Below are 20,257 nucleotides of genomic sequence, written 5' to 3'. Positions count from 1 at the left end.
TATACTTCTCATCCAAACACAATCACATTCACTCTGTCCGCATAGCGCCATTTATCTGGATGTTTTTTTTTGTGTCTGTGTTTTTGAACTACGACAAGCCGGAAGTAACAAGGCTGTTTTTAAAATGTAAGGAGTAGAAAGTACAGATATCTGCGTGAAAATGTAAGGAGTAGAAGTAAAAAGTAGTCTGAAAAATAAATACTTCAGTAAAGTATAGATACCCAAAATGTCTACTAATAAGTACGAAGTATTTGTACTTCGTTACTTAACACCTCTGTGTGCCTGTAAGAGTATTCACAGACCATAATCCTCTCACATTCCTCAAAAGAATGTACAATCAGAACCGTCGCCTTACGCGGTGGGCTCTGATATTACAAGGATACAATGTGTGTATCACTCACGTCAAAGGGACATCCAACGTAGTTGCCGACGCGTTGTCCCGTGCATACGAGGACTAGTTGTGTGCAAAAGGTGGCTTGCACACTTTTTTTGGGGAGGGGGGGGGGGGCCTGTTACGTCCCCAGAAATCTGGGTTCGTATAATGTTTCCAATTCGGGGATGACTTGTAGTTGTGTGTGTGTGTGTGTTTTTTCCAGATAGGATTGGGACCCGGAGCTCCTCTCCCCTCGTCAGTGGTTGCAGCTGACTGGGCTCTTTAAAAAGCCCAGTTTTGGACCAGTTCTGGGCGGCATGCTCGCTGCATATTCCCATATACTTTGTTTTGTACCCTGTGTGAGGATATCAATATCAATTGTGATTTGTGTTAAATAACTTGTAGCAGCAGGAGGGAGAAATTGTTTGTTTGGGTCATTTGACTATTTGTTTGTTTTCTCTTTTGTTCTCAGGGAGTGGGGAGTAGATTTAGAGCTACCCCGGGGTATACATCACCCGTAGGTTTACTTCTCTGTCTAGAAACACCAGTTTAGACCTGGGCGGACCACCACCTGTACGTTTGGTTAGGGCGCCTTGACCGTGTGCCAGGTAGAGTGTTTTCAATTGGGGGTTAGTATAGGTTAGGGGTGGGGACCTTTTTGTTTATTTCTTTTTTTTGGTCCGGCCAGCCCTCCCCTTTTCCCAGAAAGTTTCTTTCTGTACCTCTTTTGCTGGCACTGGTGGGCCGGAGCAGTGGATTGTCATGTTCCCCTCCCTTTTGGGAGCTGGAACGTAACACCGCGGCATTAATAATACACAGACTAGGAAGTGTCACATATGCCAACTTTGCTCGTTGAACATCCTTTCAAGTGCACCCAGTGTCTTCTAGTCGAGGGGAAGAGGGGATGCAGGTACATTCAGTCGGCCTCAGGGTTTGCGGCTGGAAGTACGAGGCTCCGGCTGATAATCGGGACGGACGCGGTGAGATGAGCAGCCTTTATTATAGACATGTTTAAAGGAGAGCAGAGGCTGGTTGAATCAAAGGGACGGCTTAGATATCTTGGCCTCAGACACTTATAGGTGTTGTAATGACAGCCGTCTGCTGCTCTGGATTTCATTGTTGCTTTTTCTTTTGGCTTAGTTTCCCTGCTATCATCAATATTAGATTTTTCTTTGTGCAAAGTCCCCATATGCATCATCACGCATGTACACGCCTCGTCCTGTCTGTTTTTTTCTCTTGAGTTATACAGATGATGAAAGCGAGCTGAAACCGCTTTTATCGATGTGATTATCTCTGTTAATTTACAAACTTAACCTTCCTTCTCCTCCAGCAAAGCTTTAGTGCAGAACTCACGCGCTTTTTATTAATATATCGTTCCAATTTTGGCAATAGCCAGACAACCGTCAATATGCTTGTTCATAAAAGCACAAATTTGAATTTCTTCCTTGGCCTGTAAGCCTCTAAACTAGGAGACTAAATATATACTTACATTTTATTTAAAAGAGAAATAAATCCTCTCTGGCAAAAAGACTGGCTATGAAGAACTTTACTCAAGGATAGGAAGCTTATCATTAAAACAGGGGGAAATATTAAAAAGGGTGGATATGAAAGCGTGACGATCCGCTCGCCTTTGGCTACTCCGACTCGCTTCAAAAACATCTTGAGATCTTTCCCTCCCTCAGACCTGCACTCTCCCTTGTTGTTTGGCTCTATTTGTTGGCTTCACGTTGATTTTTGCTGTTGGGTTTCCACTAAATAATCAATCACATAGAGCTTCATTAAGGCAACAGATCTCTGGGAGGAGGGTCTTACTGCATGCAGCATAAACACAGAGCGAAGGACGCAAGTGCTGAGGTCCCTTTATGTCTGCTTGACACCTCAGCTTTCATCAAAGTCTGTGTGTCCTCAAATCCTCACCAGATCACGGCCTGGTTGGCCTGATTATAATACACAGAAATGTGAGTGCTGAGGGGAGTCGCCTGTATGAAAAGTGTAAGGTGTGAAGTAATTACCTGTTTTCGCCGCCCCTCTGTCAGGCTTTTGTCTCTCATCATCTGCCGCGCTGTCAAGCTCGGACCAGAAGACGAGCCACCAGTGAGGGACATTAACACATTACTCCTGCTCCCTCATGGATAATGGAACAGGGTTTTCATTTGAATGGTAAACAAAATGACTTGGAGACACTGGGAAGATCACTAGCACCTGCCCCTCCCTGCTTCCATGCCAAGCTGAGTATTATGCAAAACAAGGCGCGAGGATTTCTTTTTTTTTTTGGTGTCGCGTGAACTCGTCTCAATATCTCCCAGGCATGTTGGACAATTATGAGTCAGGAGAAGTAACTCCACCTTGCTAATGTTATGCTGTGTTGTGTTCACTTTGCTTTTATCAGAGCACAGCTGCTTTCATCTTTAAAGTTCTCCACCGAACCTCGTGTCCTTGAGATTAGCATAGACTCCTATCTGAGGGCCTTAATCAGAAACAACAAGGTGCTCGATGGCCTCCATGTGTCCAGGGTGATAAATAATTCTGGGCCTTATCAAAACAATCAAAACCATGTAAGAGACAATTAAATATTGATGTGTAAAGTAAACATACATTCATTTCTATGAGAGAGAATATGCGGCAGCACATAGCTGCAGCGCTGTTTATTTTAATTTATAAAGACTTTCAATTCAAAACAAACTATTTAGTTATTTTAGTTTATTTTGCTGCCAATAAACAGCTGGGGGAATGTTGTTCTGCAGTGACGCTCCGACTAAAAACGGTATTTCAAGTCTCCCGAAAAACGACAGCGGTGCGGCTCACGTAACTATGCCAAGCTTGAAGAGTGAGTCCTCAGAACTGAGTCTAAAAAGGGAGCATTGAATATATATTGGTTAACATTCTTTAACGGCAGCTACAATTAATGTGTGAAGCTGGGCTTGAATCCCACTTTGTGCCTTACACCTGCCAATCACGGTGTTTGTAGAGGTGGATCACAGTGTTGTTTTCCTACTGTAGTCAGGCATGTATTTACTTCCACCAGTGTAAAAAAACATTGTATTTGCTGGTCCTTTGAAGATGAGACGGAGCACCACGTGCACTGCAAAGACGTGCAAATTGCAAAAAAGCAATGGAAAAGGAAAAATGTGGGAAAGTAAAAAAGCAAGCTGTCTTTTCATTATTGTTTGCGTGCGCTTCACATCAGACCAGGCACAGTTTTCCCACCATTCATTGCACGGATTCGGTGGCACTTCATCATCATCGTGTTTATCCTGCAAGGGGGGAAAACTGCCGTCTCTCTCTGCAGATGTAGTCCAGCTCTTAATACGTTTTACAAATAGCGTCCTCTTAAAGATTACGTACATCACCTGGAGCAACAAGCTGGGACGTATTTCCTAACAGAAGTGTTCCAATGGATGGACTTTCAGCATGCATGTTTTCGTTGCCCGTGGCGTGCGTCTTCCTCTGCAGGGATCCTCCGTCGTTCAGGCCTCACAGCTCTCTGGTGGTTACATCAGTGTATCCAGAGAGGTGCCAATCCAGACGTCTCACCACCACCCGGGAGGGAGCCCACGAGGCAACGGCGGGCACAAGTCCCTGGTTAGGACAGGCTGCCGTCTTCTATCAATGTTGACCAGGCGCGCCCCTCTCGGCTCCTCGACGTTGCACCTGGGAGCTTCTCTAATCCCTCTTCTTTGTCATCTCAGGTCAGTCGATGTGCTACTTTTCCACCTTGAGAGTTATAGCAAAGGAAATACTCCGAAGGTATGTAAAGAGGAACTACTCTGAATGTCTCTTTTTATTTTTTATTTTATTGGTGGTAAATTCAAACTTAGTTTCTCCTGAGATTCAAACACACACAAAAATACTAATTTAAGTCCAAGTCCAGTTCGTCAAAACTCGATGTAATCGTAGTTGACATAATTTCAATTATTTGTGGGCGGCATCAGGAGGTGAGGATTAAAAAGATAAAACACAGGCTTTTATGTACCGGCCACTTTGCTAATTAGATGGATTAAAATGTGCTCTGCAAAGGGAATTAATTTGCAAGTGAATGGGAGGCAACCGTGTATAACAGATGACACAAATCCCCCCCAAGGGTATTCCATGGTTAGTTTGCTACAATTTAGAAATTACACAACTCGTTTACTAAATAACAGGCTCATTTTTTCCCTGAACTGCATTCTTTAGCGCATCTCTGTCACTTGACTTTCAGACCCCGTGCAGACGGACTCTAGTTTGCCTGAACCCGAGTTCATTTTTCACACCTACCCACTTTTTAAATCACATGCACATGAACCCAGTGAATCCGATTGACTCCGCTGTAGTACATCCCCCACGCCTGTTGGTGGCGCTTTAAAGTGCTACAAACAACTAAGAAGAAGACAGGAGCATGCGTATAAGACATGCGCGCCGTATACAAACGAAAACTCCACAGAAGAAGAAGAAGAAGAAGATGACGACTGGGTTGGATTGCATGCAATCACGTGGGGCAATCCGATTAGGTATGCGGATAGCGTGCAGACGAACACCAACAGCAATCGGATTTCGAGTTTACTCACTTTGGACCCCCGATTCGAGGGAGTGCGGATACAGAGTGCGGATACAGTGCGTTCGTCTGCACAATAGGGCTATCTGGAGACGGGGTTCACCGGGTTCAGACAAACTAGAGTCCGTCTGCACGGGGTCTGAGATGTGTTGAAAATAGGTTAGTCTCCTCCAATGAACGAAGCCTCCTGGTAGCTAGGGTTGCCAACTTCCTCAACCCCAAAAGAGGGACACTTTTTTCCAGGTGTGCGTGGGCGCGCCATGGCTAATGTATAGTTCTCGCCAGCATACTGTGCAAAGCGCTTTCCTTTCGTCATTGGCGACTGCTTTAACCCATGACATTTTGGCTTCCCTTTCTTTTTTATAGCTGCAAACTCTTTTTTTCTTTGAAGGTTCACTGCTCATTTTGACACACGATAACACTCACCTCCCAGTGGCCAGTTCAAACAAACTGTCACCAACAAGCAACAACCGTGTCCCATTGCAACGTTCGCGTGAGTTTTTGACGCGTTTAAAGAAGTCCCCCAAGTTAATTTTGCCCTGGGCACTGTTTACTTCTGTTTGTACTTTGTTTAAAGTCAGTTGTTGACAACTCTTGTACATGTCAAACTATCACCGCTAATAATTGCTTAAGGAGATAGAACTTTTGCAAATGTTGGTTCCACCAGAGGTACATTCGCCTCGCCCTCTGCAGAACTTCTTCAGATGAATTTTTGATTCATCTCTTTGCTCGCTCTTGACAAAAAGTCCTCTGTAATTCAAAGCCATAGCTGTAAGAGAAATTGTGAAAAAGAATAATGTAGTATGCTCTCCATAACATCCCAGTTTTCATGTGAAAGAGGAAACGTCTCTCTTACCCCCCCCATCTCCGCTCCCACTACCCCTCTCTCTTTCTTTCTTCATCTCCGACTTTCTTCTCTCTCTCTTTTTTTTTTTGCATATTGACCAAAGAGAGACTGTGCTCGTACAGATGATGACTATCACACACTGCGGATTGACACAATCTATTGTAGGCGCGTAGGGGCCTTGGGCTCTACCTCTGTGGGTCAACCTCCTTCCTCTCTCTCTCTCTCTGTGCAGACAGCGACATTCTCTCAATGCAAGCAGTCACTTGATTAGTGCCAATTATCCGGGCTGTCACTTTCCCTGGTGAGGGTGGCCCAGGATGCGCCCCGTCCCCCATGCTTCCTGTGTAGAGCGGACGTGCACTAAAAGTCTGCGCTCGTCGCTGTAGGCTGTGGGAATGATTTTGAATGCTGAGATGGAGGAGGGTGGAGGGAGGTGGGGGTATGAAAGAAATGTGGGATGTAAGTTCTGAGTTTGAAAGTGTGATGGCACTGACTTCCGAGACAGTTACAAGGGGAATGTCATTTCTCCCACAAAGACGTCTCCCCAGGGCGGCTCCGTCTTCCATCGTTCAGTCACTCACCGGCTCAATAATCAGCTGCACACGGTCTCCAGGACCCAACTGGGTTGTATTCACCTAGGTATACAATATTCACTTGTAAGTCTATTGGTTTTAGTCTAAACCAGGGGTACTCACTGTAATATGAATGTGCTCAAATGTAGCGAGTATGAACAATAACAGTCATTTGTCAACCGCAAAATCCATGCGGCTGCATTTGGAATCCTGCAAGAGGAAGGCCGCAAATCTGGGGAGCAAATGAAATCATGCCAAACCTGAAAAAAAACACACACACCAAACAAAGACGGAGCAAAGTCACTAATATGTTCTAATTGTGTCCTCCTGTAAATCCCTTGTTATTTCAATGGCAGAAGTTGGATGAAGGTCACTGCGCTCTGTTCTCAGGCTCCGAGCCTCTCCGTCTTTGCAGTCACCGATTCTTGGCGGCTCTGCTGCACTATTTTTTTCCTGGCTCAAAAAAAAAAAAAAAAAGCCGCAATTGCAGTGTTTTTCGATGCTCTTTAAACAGCGCTGCGGTGTATTAACCGATCTATTTTCTCGCTGCTTTCATGTTGTTACTGTGTCTCTTGTAACGTCTCCGTATTCAGCAGCAGAGCAGTGAAACGCAGAGCTCCTCTAAACAGCAGAGGTTATCCTCAGTGTGGATGTCTGCAGGGGAGTAAACACCATTGGAGTGAATATTTTGTACGAGACGATATTTTGTACGAGACGATATTAATTATTCATGCCCGCTTCATTGTGTATGATGATGTGTCAAGATGTTTGCCAATAAACAACAATATTCCTTGTAGGATTGATCCGATATGAAAAGTTGTTGAGCTAGTTCCTCTCAGTAGGAGAAAGTCTGACGAATGCAGTGTGTGTAAGAGTTTGCACTAGTACTTATTTATGGAAATATCAATATTGTATCGTAATACCGTATCCTCTGCTTTTAGTATAAACAATAAAGGGGCACTTTTAACCTGGACTTCGAGAACGCCATTAGTACGAGGATTAGGGAAAATGTGAACCCCCCCCTGGGTGCAAAAGTGTGTAATCAAATCGATTTGAAGCAGGGAAGGTAAACTGGGTCAGGGTGATTTTGTGGATTGGCAGAAATGTACACACAAAAGAGAACACAAAAATACTCCGTACCATGTATTGAACTGTTTATTCTGCTCAAAAGCCCCAGTGATGCGCTTCGTCATTGGCTCTGGCAGGCCTGGGGCGTCTGTGTGGGGGAGTGGTGTTTGGGCTCTCTTTCATGGTCGCGGTGCCCCATGCCGCCGTCTCCCTGTGACGCCCCAGGGAACGCGTCACCACGCGGGGAGGACAGCAGGTCGGCACGGCCGCTCTAATTGCCATCTCAGTACAGTACACACTGTGGAGCACGGTGATTAAATAAAAATAAAAAAAACACCTCCTCTGCATCGAAGCCCTTTACCTCGCAGGCAAAACAGCGGGTTCCTCTGGGACGGGGTCACCGTGGCCCCCTCTGTATTCTGTGATTTCTGCCACAAAAAAAGGAGGGGTTGTGAATACACAATATCCAGAGTCAATGTTGAAATGTTGGATCAAATGTTTGATTTTGTGATTTCGGTCGGCCGACGGTGATGGCGGATTCCCACTGTGGAACAGTAAAACTATTTTAATTGTTGGAATGCATTAAGCATTCCAAGTATTCTTTTCGAATCTTTATTCAACTTATTCCATGCATTAAGCATTTCAAGTATTGTTCTTCGAATCTTTATTTCAACTTATTCTATTTCTTCCGTGGCACCTTTCAACTCCTTCACACTTTCAGCTATTTAAACCGTTCAAATATTAACATATTCAGCTTCTTTCCGGCTTCCGGGCTATGACTTTTCAGCTTTCTACCTCTTAAGCTTGAATTTATATAAATCAATAATCATTAATATTTTAACATGGTTTTCAAATGGAGTTTGATTTCCAAATCCTCTTTTCACTTTTCAGCTCCGCCAGTCTTTCAGCTACAGACACCATTTGAACTTTCAAATGTTGACACAGGTCTCAACTAATTTATGGAAAAAAACTGCTTGATGATATCTATTCTACTTTTTTCATAATCACTGATTATGTTTCACTAGTTCTTCGCTCCGTTTCTGACTTTTACATGAGTGTGTATTGCGTCTGCTAGAGTGAGACCCGGGGATCTTAGAGTGTGAGGCAGCGTCAGAATCTGGTTAAAAAAATATGGAACTTCTGTCCTTACAGCCAAAGTACACCCTCTAGAGGCTTTATTTCTTCAGATTAATGAGGGCATGGTTGTGCCGATTGGATTAATGTGTTCATAGAATCCCAGAGTTCTTTAGTTTTGGCCTACGGAGACCAACAGACACAACCTCTGCCAAAAGCCCCATAGGCTCCAATACAAATCTGCCGACAATATTTCTCAAAAAATCCAGAAGGTACACGTTTTGTAAACTTTGACAGGAGCCGTATTTTTTACCGGACAGACATAAATAACACCTCCCTGCGTTCGGTAGAGTCTTGGATCTCGAACAAACATCGTATTTTTTAGATAGCTATTATAGTTTTGCGCTGGTGGTCATTTGTTTGAGGTGTGGATTCTGTGTAACTCGCTGTCCTGTGTCTGCTGTTAGGGATTTAAGCCAGAAGTGCACCCCTAGTCATAGAATTTGTAGTGCGTGTAATGATGTTTAGTGATAGAATTATAGTTTGTGTGTTAGTAGATATTAGTTATTACATTAACATGTTAGATTAAGTGAATGCAATTTCAATCAAACACAATTCATAGTCATTTAAATCATATAAACACTGTACACATTAACATTCTGTCACAATGTGATGTTAAAACCTGGGGACGGATGCCAATTGCCGTTCTTTATGGATTTCTCCCAATTTTATCCCCAAAAAGGGTTTTTTGGGAGTTTTTTCTCCTGTCAGGTAATAAAATGAACAACTTAATGTAAGGCAGCCGACTGAGGCAAATGTCTTGAAAATTGAACCACACGAACTGTTTTAGATCTTATGATGAAGTGTGATGAGCGGTAATCATTAATGATGGGTTGTTGTAATGAAAGTGTACTATTTATAAGATGAAGACTTAAACGATGTATGCTTTGTTAAATTCACTCCTTGGGGCATAAAGCCAACTGTATCTACATTGAGTGCATTGGAATGTGAGGGACGAATAGGACAGAGAGGTTTCAGGTTACAGCTGCAGCTTCACACCTCGACGTGGAGGGGACAATGGAGGAGGTGACCCTTTGGAGAAGAGGCCAATGACATTCAAATGCACCAAGGAAGACACACCTCAAGAGTTTTCAAAGGACCATGGCGGGGAAAAGACTGTTAGAATTTCTCCTGCAGCCGCGTTGATAAGTCACTTCAGACTTGCTCAGAGGATTCTCTATTTCGCGAAATATTCCACTGTTCGCTTAGTATTTCACTTTGTAATTGTAATCCCTAATACGTTGTTCAGTTATTAAATAACTTTTGATTTTTGAATTTAAACGAATTGACTCATTCGTGTCCTCGTTTCCGGCCGGGACGAGAACAAAGGATTGAGTCCTCCCTCGAGAGCTTCCGAAACCTTAACACTGCCCTTTGCAGCAGGTCGTTAATGAGCACAGGTGCGCCGTTGACGTGGTTACTCGCACTCACATGCTGCAGTACCTCTGTCTGTGACTCACAGCTGCTCCTATGACCTGATTAGTGGAGTCACATGACGCAGCTATGCTTTCTGTCAACAGACCAATATGATAAAGACACTCGCCCCCCCTCCCTCCTCCACCCTGACCTCTTCAGGATCAGGAATCAGGAATCAGGAAACATTTATTTGCCAAAATATGCCAAACATACAAGGAATTTGTCTTGGCAGTTAGTGCGCGTCAGTAGAGAGACAAGACAACAGTGCACAAGTAATAAAATAAAGTAAAATGAAATGCGAATGCAATGGGTTAGTAGAATAAGGCTAAGGCTATGGGTTAGTATAAAACAAGGGAATAAAGTTAAAAATTTGAAATATTAAAAAGTTAAAAAGAAAAATATTAAGCATAAAGTGCACTAACGAACAAGTAACAGACAAGTGACAAAGTGACGAGTGACGACAAAGTGATGAATTGCAGTTAAAGTGGCATGTGCAGTGTGAAGGGGAGTGACCGGTGGAGTGTTATAGTCAGTCAGTGGGGGACCGGGCTCTGTTGATGAGCCCGACTGCCGACGGGAAGAAACTGTTCGTGTGGCGGCAGGTCTTAGTCCTGATGGACCTCAGCCTCCTGCCAGATGGAAGGGGCACAAACTGTTTTTGTCCGGGGTGGGAGGGGTTGGCCACAATCTTTTTAGCTCGCTTCAGAGACCTGGAAGCGAACAAGTCCCGCAGGGACGGCAGATTGCAGCCGATCACCCTCTCTGCAGAGCGGATGACACCCTGCAGCCTGCCCTTGTTCTTGGCTGTGGCTGCAGCGTACCAGACGGTGATGGAGGAGCAGAGGATGGACTCGATGATGTCCGTGTAGAAGTGGAGCATCTTTGGCAGGTTGAATTTCTTCAGCTGCCTCAGGAAGAACGACCTCTGCTGAGCCTTCTTGGTGACGGAGCTGATGTTCAGCTCCCACTTGAGGTCCTGGGTGATGATGGAGCCCAGGAAACAGAAGGAATCCACAATAGTGACGGGGGAGTCACACAGGGTGATGGGGGAGGGTGGGGCTCTGTTCCGCCGGAAATCCACAACCATCTCCACTGTCTTTAGAGCGTTGAGCTCCAGGTTGTTCTGACTGCACCACGACACCAGATGGTCAGACTCCCACCTGTAGGCGGACTCGTCCCCACCAGAGATTAGTCCAATGAAGGTGGTGTCATCCGCAAACTTCAGGAGCTTGACGGACTGGTGACTGGAGGGGTAGCTGTTGGTGTACAGGGAGAAGAGCAGAGGGGAGAGAACGCAGCCTTGGGGGGAACCGGTGCTGATGGTCCGAGAGGCTGAGACATGTTTCCCCAGCTTCACGTGCTGCTTCCTGTCAGACAGGAAGTCTGTGATCCACTTGCAGGTGGAGTCGGGCACGTGCAGCTGGGAGAGTTTGTCCTGCAGCAGAGACGGGATGATGGTGTTGAAAGTAGAGCTGAAGTCCACAAACAGGATCCTGGCGTAGGTTTCTAGGGAGTCCAGATGCTGGAGGATGTAGTGGAGGGCCATGTTGACAGCATCGTCCACAGACCTGTTGGCTCTGTAGGCGAACTGCAGGGGGTCCAGGAGGGGGTCGGTGAGGGACTTCAGGTGGGTCAGGACTAGCCGTTCAAAAGACTTCATGACTACAGAGGTCAGGGCGACGGGCCTGTAGTCATTGAGTCCTGTGATCCTGGGCTTCTTGGGAACAGGGATGATGGTGGAGGCGTTGAAGCAGGCTGGTACGTGGCATGTCTCCAGGGAGGTGTTGAAGATGTCAGTGAACACCGGAGACAGCTGGTCAGCACAATGCTTCAGGGAGTGAGGGGAGACTGAGTCCGGACCGGCTGCCTTACGGGGATTTAATCTTCTAAAGAGCCGGTTAACGTCTCTCTCCAGAATAGAGAGGGTCGTTGCTGGTGGGGGAGGGGAAGGTGATATAGTTGAAGAGGCGTGAGCACCTGATGGGCTGGGGGAGGGAGGGGAGGGGGACTGCAGCAGGTTGGTGGAGCTGTGGGGGATGGGATCAGGACATTGTCTTTCAAATCTGCTCAAATCTCACTGTTAATCACTCAGTCAATCTATCTGTCTGTCTGTCTGTCTGTCTGTCTATTTCTCCTCCTCTCTCTCTCTCTCCCTTTATCTCTTCCTCACCTCCCCTCCCTTCCTCACCCTCTCCCCCTCCCTCCCTCTATCTACACCCCCCTACACCACCCAGTCCAATAATTACAAAATAAAAGCCCCATGGAGGGAATTTTTACTGTAATGTTTGTGATGAGGCCTATTAATTAAAAACTTCTTAGTTTGAATAACAAACATTCTGTCTCCCAACCCCCCCTCACCCAATTCCATCATTACAAAATAAAAGTCTCAATGATTATCTGTACCTTAACCATGAAGCGGTTTCGTTGAAATACGTATTGCTCTTTCAAATACTACTACAACCACTACGAATATTACTAGTACTTCTAGGATTACAACTGATACTTCTACTACCATACTACTAGTATTTCTACTAGTATTAATATGTAATATTAATACTACTAATACTAATGTTATTACAAATACTACTATGGCTAATAGTATCAGTATTCCAGCTGTTTCTACTGCTATTGATACTAAACCGACTTCTACTGCTAGTACTACTAATACCACAATTACAACTATAACTAATACTACTACTAATATTACTACAAACTATTTTAAACCTCTTTTTATTCATTTCAGCTTTTGTTATTTCTGTACTTTTTTAAATTCATTCAAGCTCCTGCAACTTCTGTTTTTTTTTGCAATATTTCACATTTATTTCAGCTGTTTTCATTTCTGCTTATTCAGCAAATCTATTGAAATTCCTTTCAGCTTCTCCCATTTCTGTATTCAGATCAAAAATAACACTGGACTAATAATACTGCCTTGCGGCGTACCATTTTCTACTGTATACTCATTACTAAAAGCGTCATTAATTCTTACCACTATTTTCCTACCAGAAAGAAAATTCTTTATCCATTGAAGCATTTACCTTTAACTCCCATCAGATGGAGCTTGATAAGAAGGCCCTCCCTCCACACCATCTCATAGGCCTTCTCAATATAAAAAATATGGCAATAATTGACCTTATTTACCTGCGCCTTTCTAAGAGAGTCTTCACGCAATCTTTCCGTCTTTTGGTCCGTTTAGGTATCGGTATGTTTCAATGGAGCTTTAGTGTTAATGCCTCATTAGTTAGTTTTCAGCTTTTTAGTTTTTATTGAAGTATCTAGATGATGATAGGAATGCTCTTTAAGTTTTATGTTTGGCGTGGCACTGTACGCGTGGAACGAGGTTCATGTTTATATCTTTGAAAGCATCATTTCTGACAGCCCCTGAACGCAACATCACAGCTAATCACAGCTCGCTAATTTGCTAAAGTCTTCTCTGGTAATTAGCATTGAGCACCTCTGCTCACGGCTCATTATTCGAATGGTTTAGATTAGGTTTTAGCATTTTAAAACAGCATCATAATGTTTGTTTAACTCATGCCAAACATAAACATATAGAGAAAAGTTGAAAACCCCCCCTGTATGGCATAAGCACGAACCCGTGACTAACACTAGCATAGCAGCTAACACGGACTTCCCCCTTTTCTCTGTAAAAGTGTGTTGTAACGGTTATAAAGGGATGAATCAGCTAATTAGGTCGCTAGCTAGCTAACACATTTGTCAGTTACCATGTCTTAGTCTTAGTGTCAGTCAAGCTTTCGCGTTAGCTTAATCCCGTTAGCATAATGCTAATGCCGTTATGAGGGTACTCAATCCGTTAGATTTCTGTACGGTTAGCTAACGTTACCCGTCTGTACGGTTAGCCAACGTTAGCCAATTTCAATGCATTTTTGAAACGCTGTTAATGCTGGGGTTAGTAATGCCAATTAAAAAATTAATTATGACGGCCAAATTACTTTGTATTTTAGCTAAATTACTAGTTAGTCATTCGTAACTAGTCGTATATTTCGTACAGAATATTCCACATTTCCATTCATGTCAGAATTATAAATGAGCAACCAACCAATTTCAATGCATTTATGAAACCTCTAAAACCAAATCATTGTTTTCATTAACTCAACTAACTTAAATCAAGCTGAGAAATGTTAAAATGCAAATAAATAAACCAACATTAGCATAATTAGCTCTAGTAGCCTGCTAGGCGCTAGCTGAGGCTAACCATTGACTTGAGTAAGAACAAGCTAATTTATGTCATAAATACTGTGGGTGCTTGTCTAAGGCACGCCTGTGTTTTTTATCTGTTTTTATTTATTTATTGTATACATATTTATTTTATGTATGACTGAGATTGACTTTAATCTGGGTTGTCATGTAATATCAGCAATATTTAACTGCAGTAATCTACTTCTGTAATTACTTTTTTTTAAACGCTGCAACGTTAAACTTACTACAAGTTAGTCTTATTGTTTCCTCTCCTAGACAACAGAACATCGATCGTCTCCTCTGTGGTTGGTAAGTATAGTAATATTGTACCTGAAATTGATAACAGGCCACATAACTGTTTAGCATCTGGATGCTTTTTTTCAATTGTTGATTTATTTCGTTGTTTATCTTATTTGTTGAACAGTTGTTTGGGCTTTAAAATATTAGACAATTGTGAAAACGTCATGCAAAAGTCTCCCAGGATTATGTCCTTGTGTTTTGCCCATAAATCAGAGAGATTCAGTTTACTCTCATAGAGAAGCAAAGCAATCAGAAAATATTGCATATTGCAGCCGGAATCAGAGAATTTACCTTCATTCATCAATGAATAGCAACATCTTGAATGCTATGTACCATAGTGCTATAGATTTGCACATCTTAAATCCTTCAGAAGCAATGACAGCAATCAAAGGTAAACAGTTTAGTCTTGTTAGCAACACAATTAGTATTACCACACAGCTCAGTTTCACACTGCAATATACAATTATCTTCCTAGAAAAACATCACTTTGGAATGAGATGGATAATACATGAAGTAATAACTTGAGACATTTATAATGAATAAAATAATGACTTTTGAACGAGACAGTGATTTTAAATAAGGACATACAGAGTCCACCTGAAATAACTTTTAATTCAAATAAGCAATGAGGTTTCTTTTTAAAATGTAACTGAGAATGTCTCTTTTTTTTCTTCTCTCCATCCCTCACCCTCCTTGGACTCTTCCTGGACTCCTCCTTTCTGTGTTTAACTGCAGACCCTCACTGCTGGTGAATTATTGCTGACTCTGAGCTGTGAGTTGATTAATTACTGATTCATTATGATTTTGCTATAGCTCAACTGACGTTACATTGGTTTACAGTTTAGACCACCTTCCACCACAATATTTTGTCTCTACAAGAATTACATCTTTGTCTTGCATCCTCAACAATAAATGACCCAATCACGACAACAATGTGTTGTACAGTCAAATAAAATGTGACTCATGGGTTTCAGAGAAGAAATTAAACATAATTTATTTCTCTCTTCCCACTCAGAAGTGGCCTAGTGTTTCCTGTCTACTCCACTTTGGACGTCTTGGTGACTCCTTGGTGATCTGACAGTAAGTTCCATAAGCAGTGACATGAGTCAAAACACATAGTAAAGTTGAAGCGAAACACTGATGCCCAAGACCGACCGTGACTGTGGAAGTGACATGGACTGTAAAAACAATCCTGTGACAGTGTATTGATGTAATACTAGCCTCTTACTGTTTTAATGTCTATATCTGGAGATATTTCACAGGCAGGAAACAAGTATTTAACTCAACTCTTAATATAATAATAAAAGCCTGCTAACATTTTTTTGTCAAAAGCATCCCATCATTTGTTAAAACACATATTTTATTCTGAAATATTTGCAGTATAGTGTAGGAAAATGCAATAACTTTGAAAAAAGTACCGGCCTTTAATTTTAGATTATTTTTTCTATTTATTAAGGAGCTTCTTAACCGTTAGTTTAATGTTAATACGAATGTATAATATATTATACTGTTTAATTATAGTAATTTTTAGAGACCAATTAGAAAGAAGTGCTGGCAGTAGCAACAACACTGTGTGCAAACTACTTGTATGAGAAACACAGGGAGTGTGGTCTGGCCCTGAGGCGTCTAATCCAGCCTAATTAATAAACGTATTTAAGAACAACTTTTAAATAATATTACATGGGTTTATGATCTGGTCATTTAAGTAGAAACCTTCAATGATCTTTAAGCTTACAGTAGAGGTTACTCAGTTTGTTGTTCGACCTGCTGTCTAATGCATGCTTTATTGTGTCTTACAGGTGTCCTGCTGGCCAGCATCTCTCCTCTATCATAAACGCTCTCTGTCTATCCTATACCTTCTATCCACTCTGTCTCATTATTGGAACCTCTATCTATCCTATCAAATCTACCGCTCTGTCTACAATATACAATTCAGGTTACTAATACCTGATCTAACCACATAACGTTGGTTACCCTTTATTACCCTTTTTTATTACCCTTTAACAACCTCAGAAGTACCTGATCCATCTTTTGATGAACAAACTCTGCTGAACCACATAACGTTGGTTACACTTCGTTACAACAACCTCAGGTTACAAGTACCTGTTCTACTAGATCTACTATCAGATTATCCTCTTTTAATCTCCTATCTACACGCAATAGAATACAATTACTATCTACAAATTGGGCAAAGCTTTTGGAATAAACGGAGTCTGTTTTAGTCAGAATTAGTTTGAACGTAAAATTGGAAAAAAGGGTAACAGGATAGCACGGTTTCTTTAATTCACTAGATCACTAGATATATTATCAAAATTATTGTTTACTTTATTTAAAATCTTTTTTATATACGCATACATTGTTTAAGTGTCCAAGTGTTTTGTTGTTAAAATTTTCATACTGAAATAAAATACAAGCATCTGTCAGAATTGGATTTATTTGACGTTTCCTGTCTGCAGACCCAACGTTCTTTTGGAGCATTATCTGCCATCACACTCCCACAACCACTGTCCCTAGTTTTGAATATAAACGAGTATAACATAGTATTCATATTGTATTTAATATCTTGGTTTTGTACGACAACATTTGTGGTTTTGAAACATCAAATGCCAAGGAAGAGCAAGAGGTCACAAGCTCAGAGCCTACGCTGGCAGCGGCACCAAAGAGAAGCCCTGTGCAACAACTACTAAAGGAGCAGAATGTGTTCATCCTGAGAGCAGTGAAGATGTAAAGATATCTGCAGTGTAAACGTGTGGAGCAGGAAGGTCCGCCTGATGCTTCATGTGCACCACCACCATCTTATGCAGATGTTGTAAAGAGAGCAAAGCACAGTGATGATCCATGTGTAGCAGGACTTCTAATGTGAAGCAGGTAAACCTAAGAGGTCAATGTCATGAGTCATGTGTACCATAGGTATCTAATGCAGAAACTATAGAGCGAGGACAACCCATAAAAGAACCATGTGCAGCGGGACCTTCTAATGCAGACCGTGTAGACCCTGGAGATCAGCCTTCTGAACAACATGTCCGTGCATCCCACAGCCAGGCTTCTATCAGATACGACAGATCCAGAAATCGGCAGTGCACCTGTAACTCACTGACCTTTCTTGCATTCCTTCATGAGAATGAAAGCATCACCAGAGCAGACCTGGACCATGTTTTGGATAAAGGTAACACGATGTATAGAGAGACCAGGAAACAAGTCACTAATCACATCCACCGACGAGCTCACTGATGAAGTTCCTGCACGCAGCGCTACACACCATGCAGACATGACTCAGCTTTCAAGGTACGGCACATTAGGAGAACCTTTACCTGGAGCTGTGGACAGCTTTCTGGACCTGGAGTCAGGACTCAGCTGCTTGTTGTCAGATGTGAAGTACGCTCTGCTGTTGATGAGACTCTTGTGTATCGCAGTATTCAGAACCAAGTCGGGCAGATACGGTTTCTTTTACCCACACTCCAGAACAGCCAGAGGTTTGCCCCTACCAGCCGGTTCACGCACACCAGGTATTGCTGTCATGGTGACATTCTCACGTCTCAGTGACATGATTGACAGGCTCATGAAGTCCCACAGAATGATGGACACACAGTCCTCCTGTAACTATGAGTTGAAGCCTGTGGAGTTCTACAACATGAACACAGTCAACCTGAGCGATGGGCTCCCAAACACAGACTGCAGACCTACAGCTGTCCCTGTGGATGAATCAAACTCACCTACAGCCACTGATCAGACCAGTACACCTGAAACGACTCCTCACACTCCAGCTGTAAAACAACCAGAGGTCTTCATCACTACATCGTCACATGATGCTCCTCACAATGAATCAGAATCAACGGCTCAAGTCATAAACCCTGTTCTCAGTGATCCATCTGACGACATATTGACAGCAGAGTCCAGTGACATCATCTTCACATCATCGGTGAGACAACAAGAGGTCATAAACTCCAATGAACCAGAACTGTCAAGTCAATCCACTTTCCTCCCATCACATGATGCTTCTCTCAATGAACCAAATATTTCTTCTTCAGTAGAAAATACTGTTGCCAGTGATCTATCTGATGTTCTATTACAGGGAATCTCATGCAAACTGACAAAGTGTGATAAAAACGAAAGGAGAAAAATGAAGAGAAGACTGATGATCTCAGTAAAAACTCAACAAAGAAAAGAGATTCAGAAAAGGAAGGAAAGGGAAAAGTATGCTTCAAATAAAGCATATAAAGCAGACAAGATATCTCACGCAAAAAGGCAATACCAGAACAACCCTGAATTTAGACAAAAGAAAATAAATAATACAAGAGACAACGTTGACTTGAAGCAAAAACGGAAAGAGTACATTTCCTCCCGGTACAGAAAAGATGCTGATTTTAGAGAGAAAAAAAAAAAGATCTTTGTCTCTCATTACAGAAATAATCCTGAATTTAGAGAGAAACAAAAACAGCACTTTGTGGGCCGCTACCAAGACAATGCTGAGTTTAGAAAGGAAAAAAAACTGTACTTCACTGCCTTTTACGAAAACAGCATTGATTTTAGGGAAAGGTAGAGATCTCACATTATTCAGCGTTACGCTGAATGTGACCAGGCATTCAGGCTAAGACACAAACAACTAATGAAACAACGAATGAAAGACAGATACAAAAACAATCCTACATATCGGAGTATGCAAAACATGAGATGTGCCATGAAAATAAAAAGGAAATACAGAGGGATAAATAAACCAACAGAAGAAAGTGACAACAGTTTGATCAAAGAGGCCATATCTGTTTTCAGGTCACAAATAAAGTCCGGTCCCACTTATGTTTGCACCGTCTGTCACAAAGCATCATTTCCAAACCAAGTGAGACCCTGTAAAAGGTTAAACTATCTATGAAATCCAGACGTGGTTGCAGCATGCCTGACAGGAAAGTACGTCCATGTGTGTGATGACGAGTGCAGAGATGAACAGCGGTGCAATGTGCCTGATGAGAGAAAGGAAGAGTGGATCTGTCACACCTGCCACAATCATCTTAAAGATGGAGTCATGCCGACACTCGCTGTAGCCAACAACTTGGAGCTCGCTGACATTCCACCTGAACTGTGTGACCTCAACATATTGGAGAGACTCATAGCCAAGTGCATAGCGTTTGCAAAGATCAATCCTCTTCCTAAAGGACGACAGAGAGCGATACATGGCAACGTGGTTTGTGTCTCGTCTGAGGTGCAGGAAACAGTGGAAGCGTTACCCAGACGGAAAAGTGAGTCTCAAGTGATGAGAGTAAAGCTGAAGAGACAATTGTGTTACAGAGGACATCAGCTGTTCCAGACTGTCACCTGGTCTAAACTAGTGCAGGCGCTGCATAAACTCAAACGCATTCATCCACAATATCAGGACATCACTATCAGAGATGAGGCTGAGCTTTGTGACCCAACACTTCCTGATGAAGATGATGATGATGATGATGAGGATGCCACTATGGATGACAACGACTATGATGATGCTGATTTAAAGGAAATTGACATGTGTGAGAAAAGTGCACTCTGTGAGACAGAAACTGAGCTTGATGGAGAGCAGGATGTTGACATGTTGTCTTGTGATGGTGAACATCCAAAGGAGCAGAGAGATGATGAAGAACAGGAAGGTGACATGCCTAACGGTGGTTTTGCTCTAGAATCATGTTATCAGCCGTGTGATGTTTCAGAGGAGATCTTATGTTTCAGTGAAGGAATCTACTCTGTTGCCCCTGCAGAAAGTAACAGTCCAGTTGGTTTCTTCAAAACTCCTAAACTTGAGGCGATGGCTTTCCCTGTGCAGTTCCCTACAGGTCAAAACACACTGGATGAAG

The 20,257-nt window shown here is 42.6% G+C and overlaps 1 long non-coding RNA gene across 2 annotated transcripts; it reads left to right on the top strand.

Moving 5' to 3' along the window:
* The first annotated feature begins 505 nt into the window (after positions 1-505).
* On the top strand, positions 506-16,833 carry LOC120812171 (uncharacterized). 2 transcript variants are annotated; one of them, XR_013454761.1, is made up of 6 exons: positions 506-3,955; positions 4,063-4,120; positions 14,415-14,447; positions 15,174-15,210; positions 15,454-15,518; positions 16,238-16,833. It is a non-coding gene; the product is annotated as an uncharacterized LOC120812171 (long non-coding RNA). The 2 variants fall into 2 exon arrangements; XR_005710532.2 differs by lacking the exon at positions 4,063-4,120 and having other exon boundaries at positions 506-4,062.
* Positions 16,834-20,257: the final 3,424 nt, after the last annotated feature.

This window comes from Gasterosteus aculeatus, chromosome Y, assembly GCF_964276395.1.
Source record: "Gasterosteus aculeatus chromosome Y, fGasAcu3.hap1.1, whole genome shotgun sequence".
Classification (NCBI taxonomy): domain Eukaryota; kingdom Metazoa; phylum Chordata; class Actinopteri; order Perciformes; family Gasterosteidae; genus Gasterosteus; species Gasterosteus aculeatus.
The sequence above is the reverse complement of the archived record's forward strand: the minus strand, read 5'-3'. Positions and strand labels throughout refer to the sequence as shown.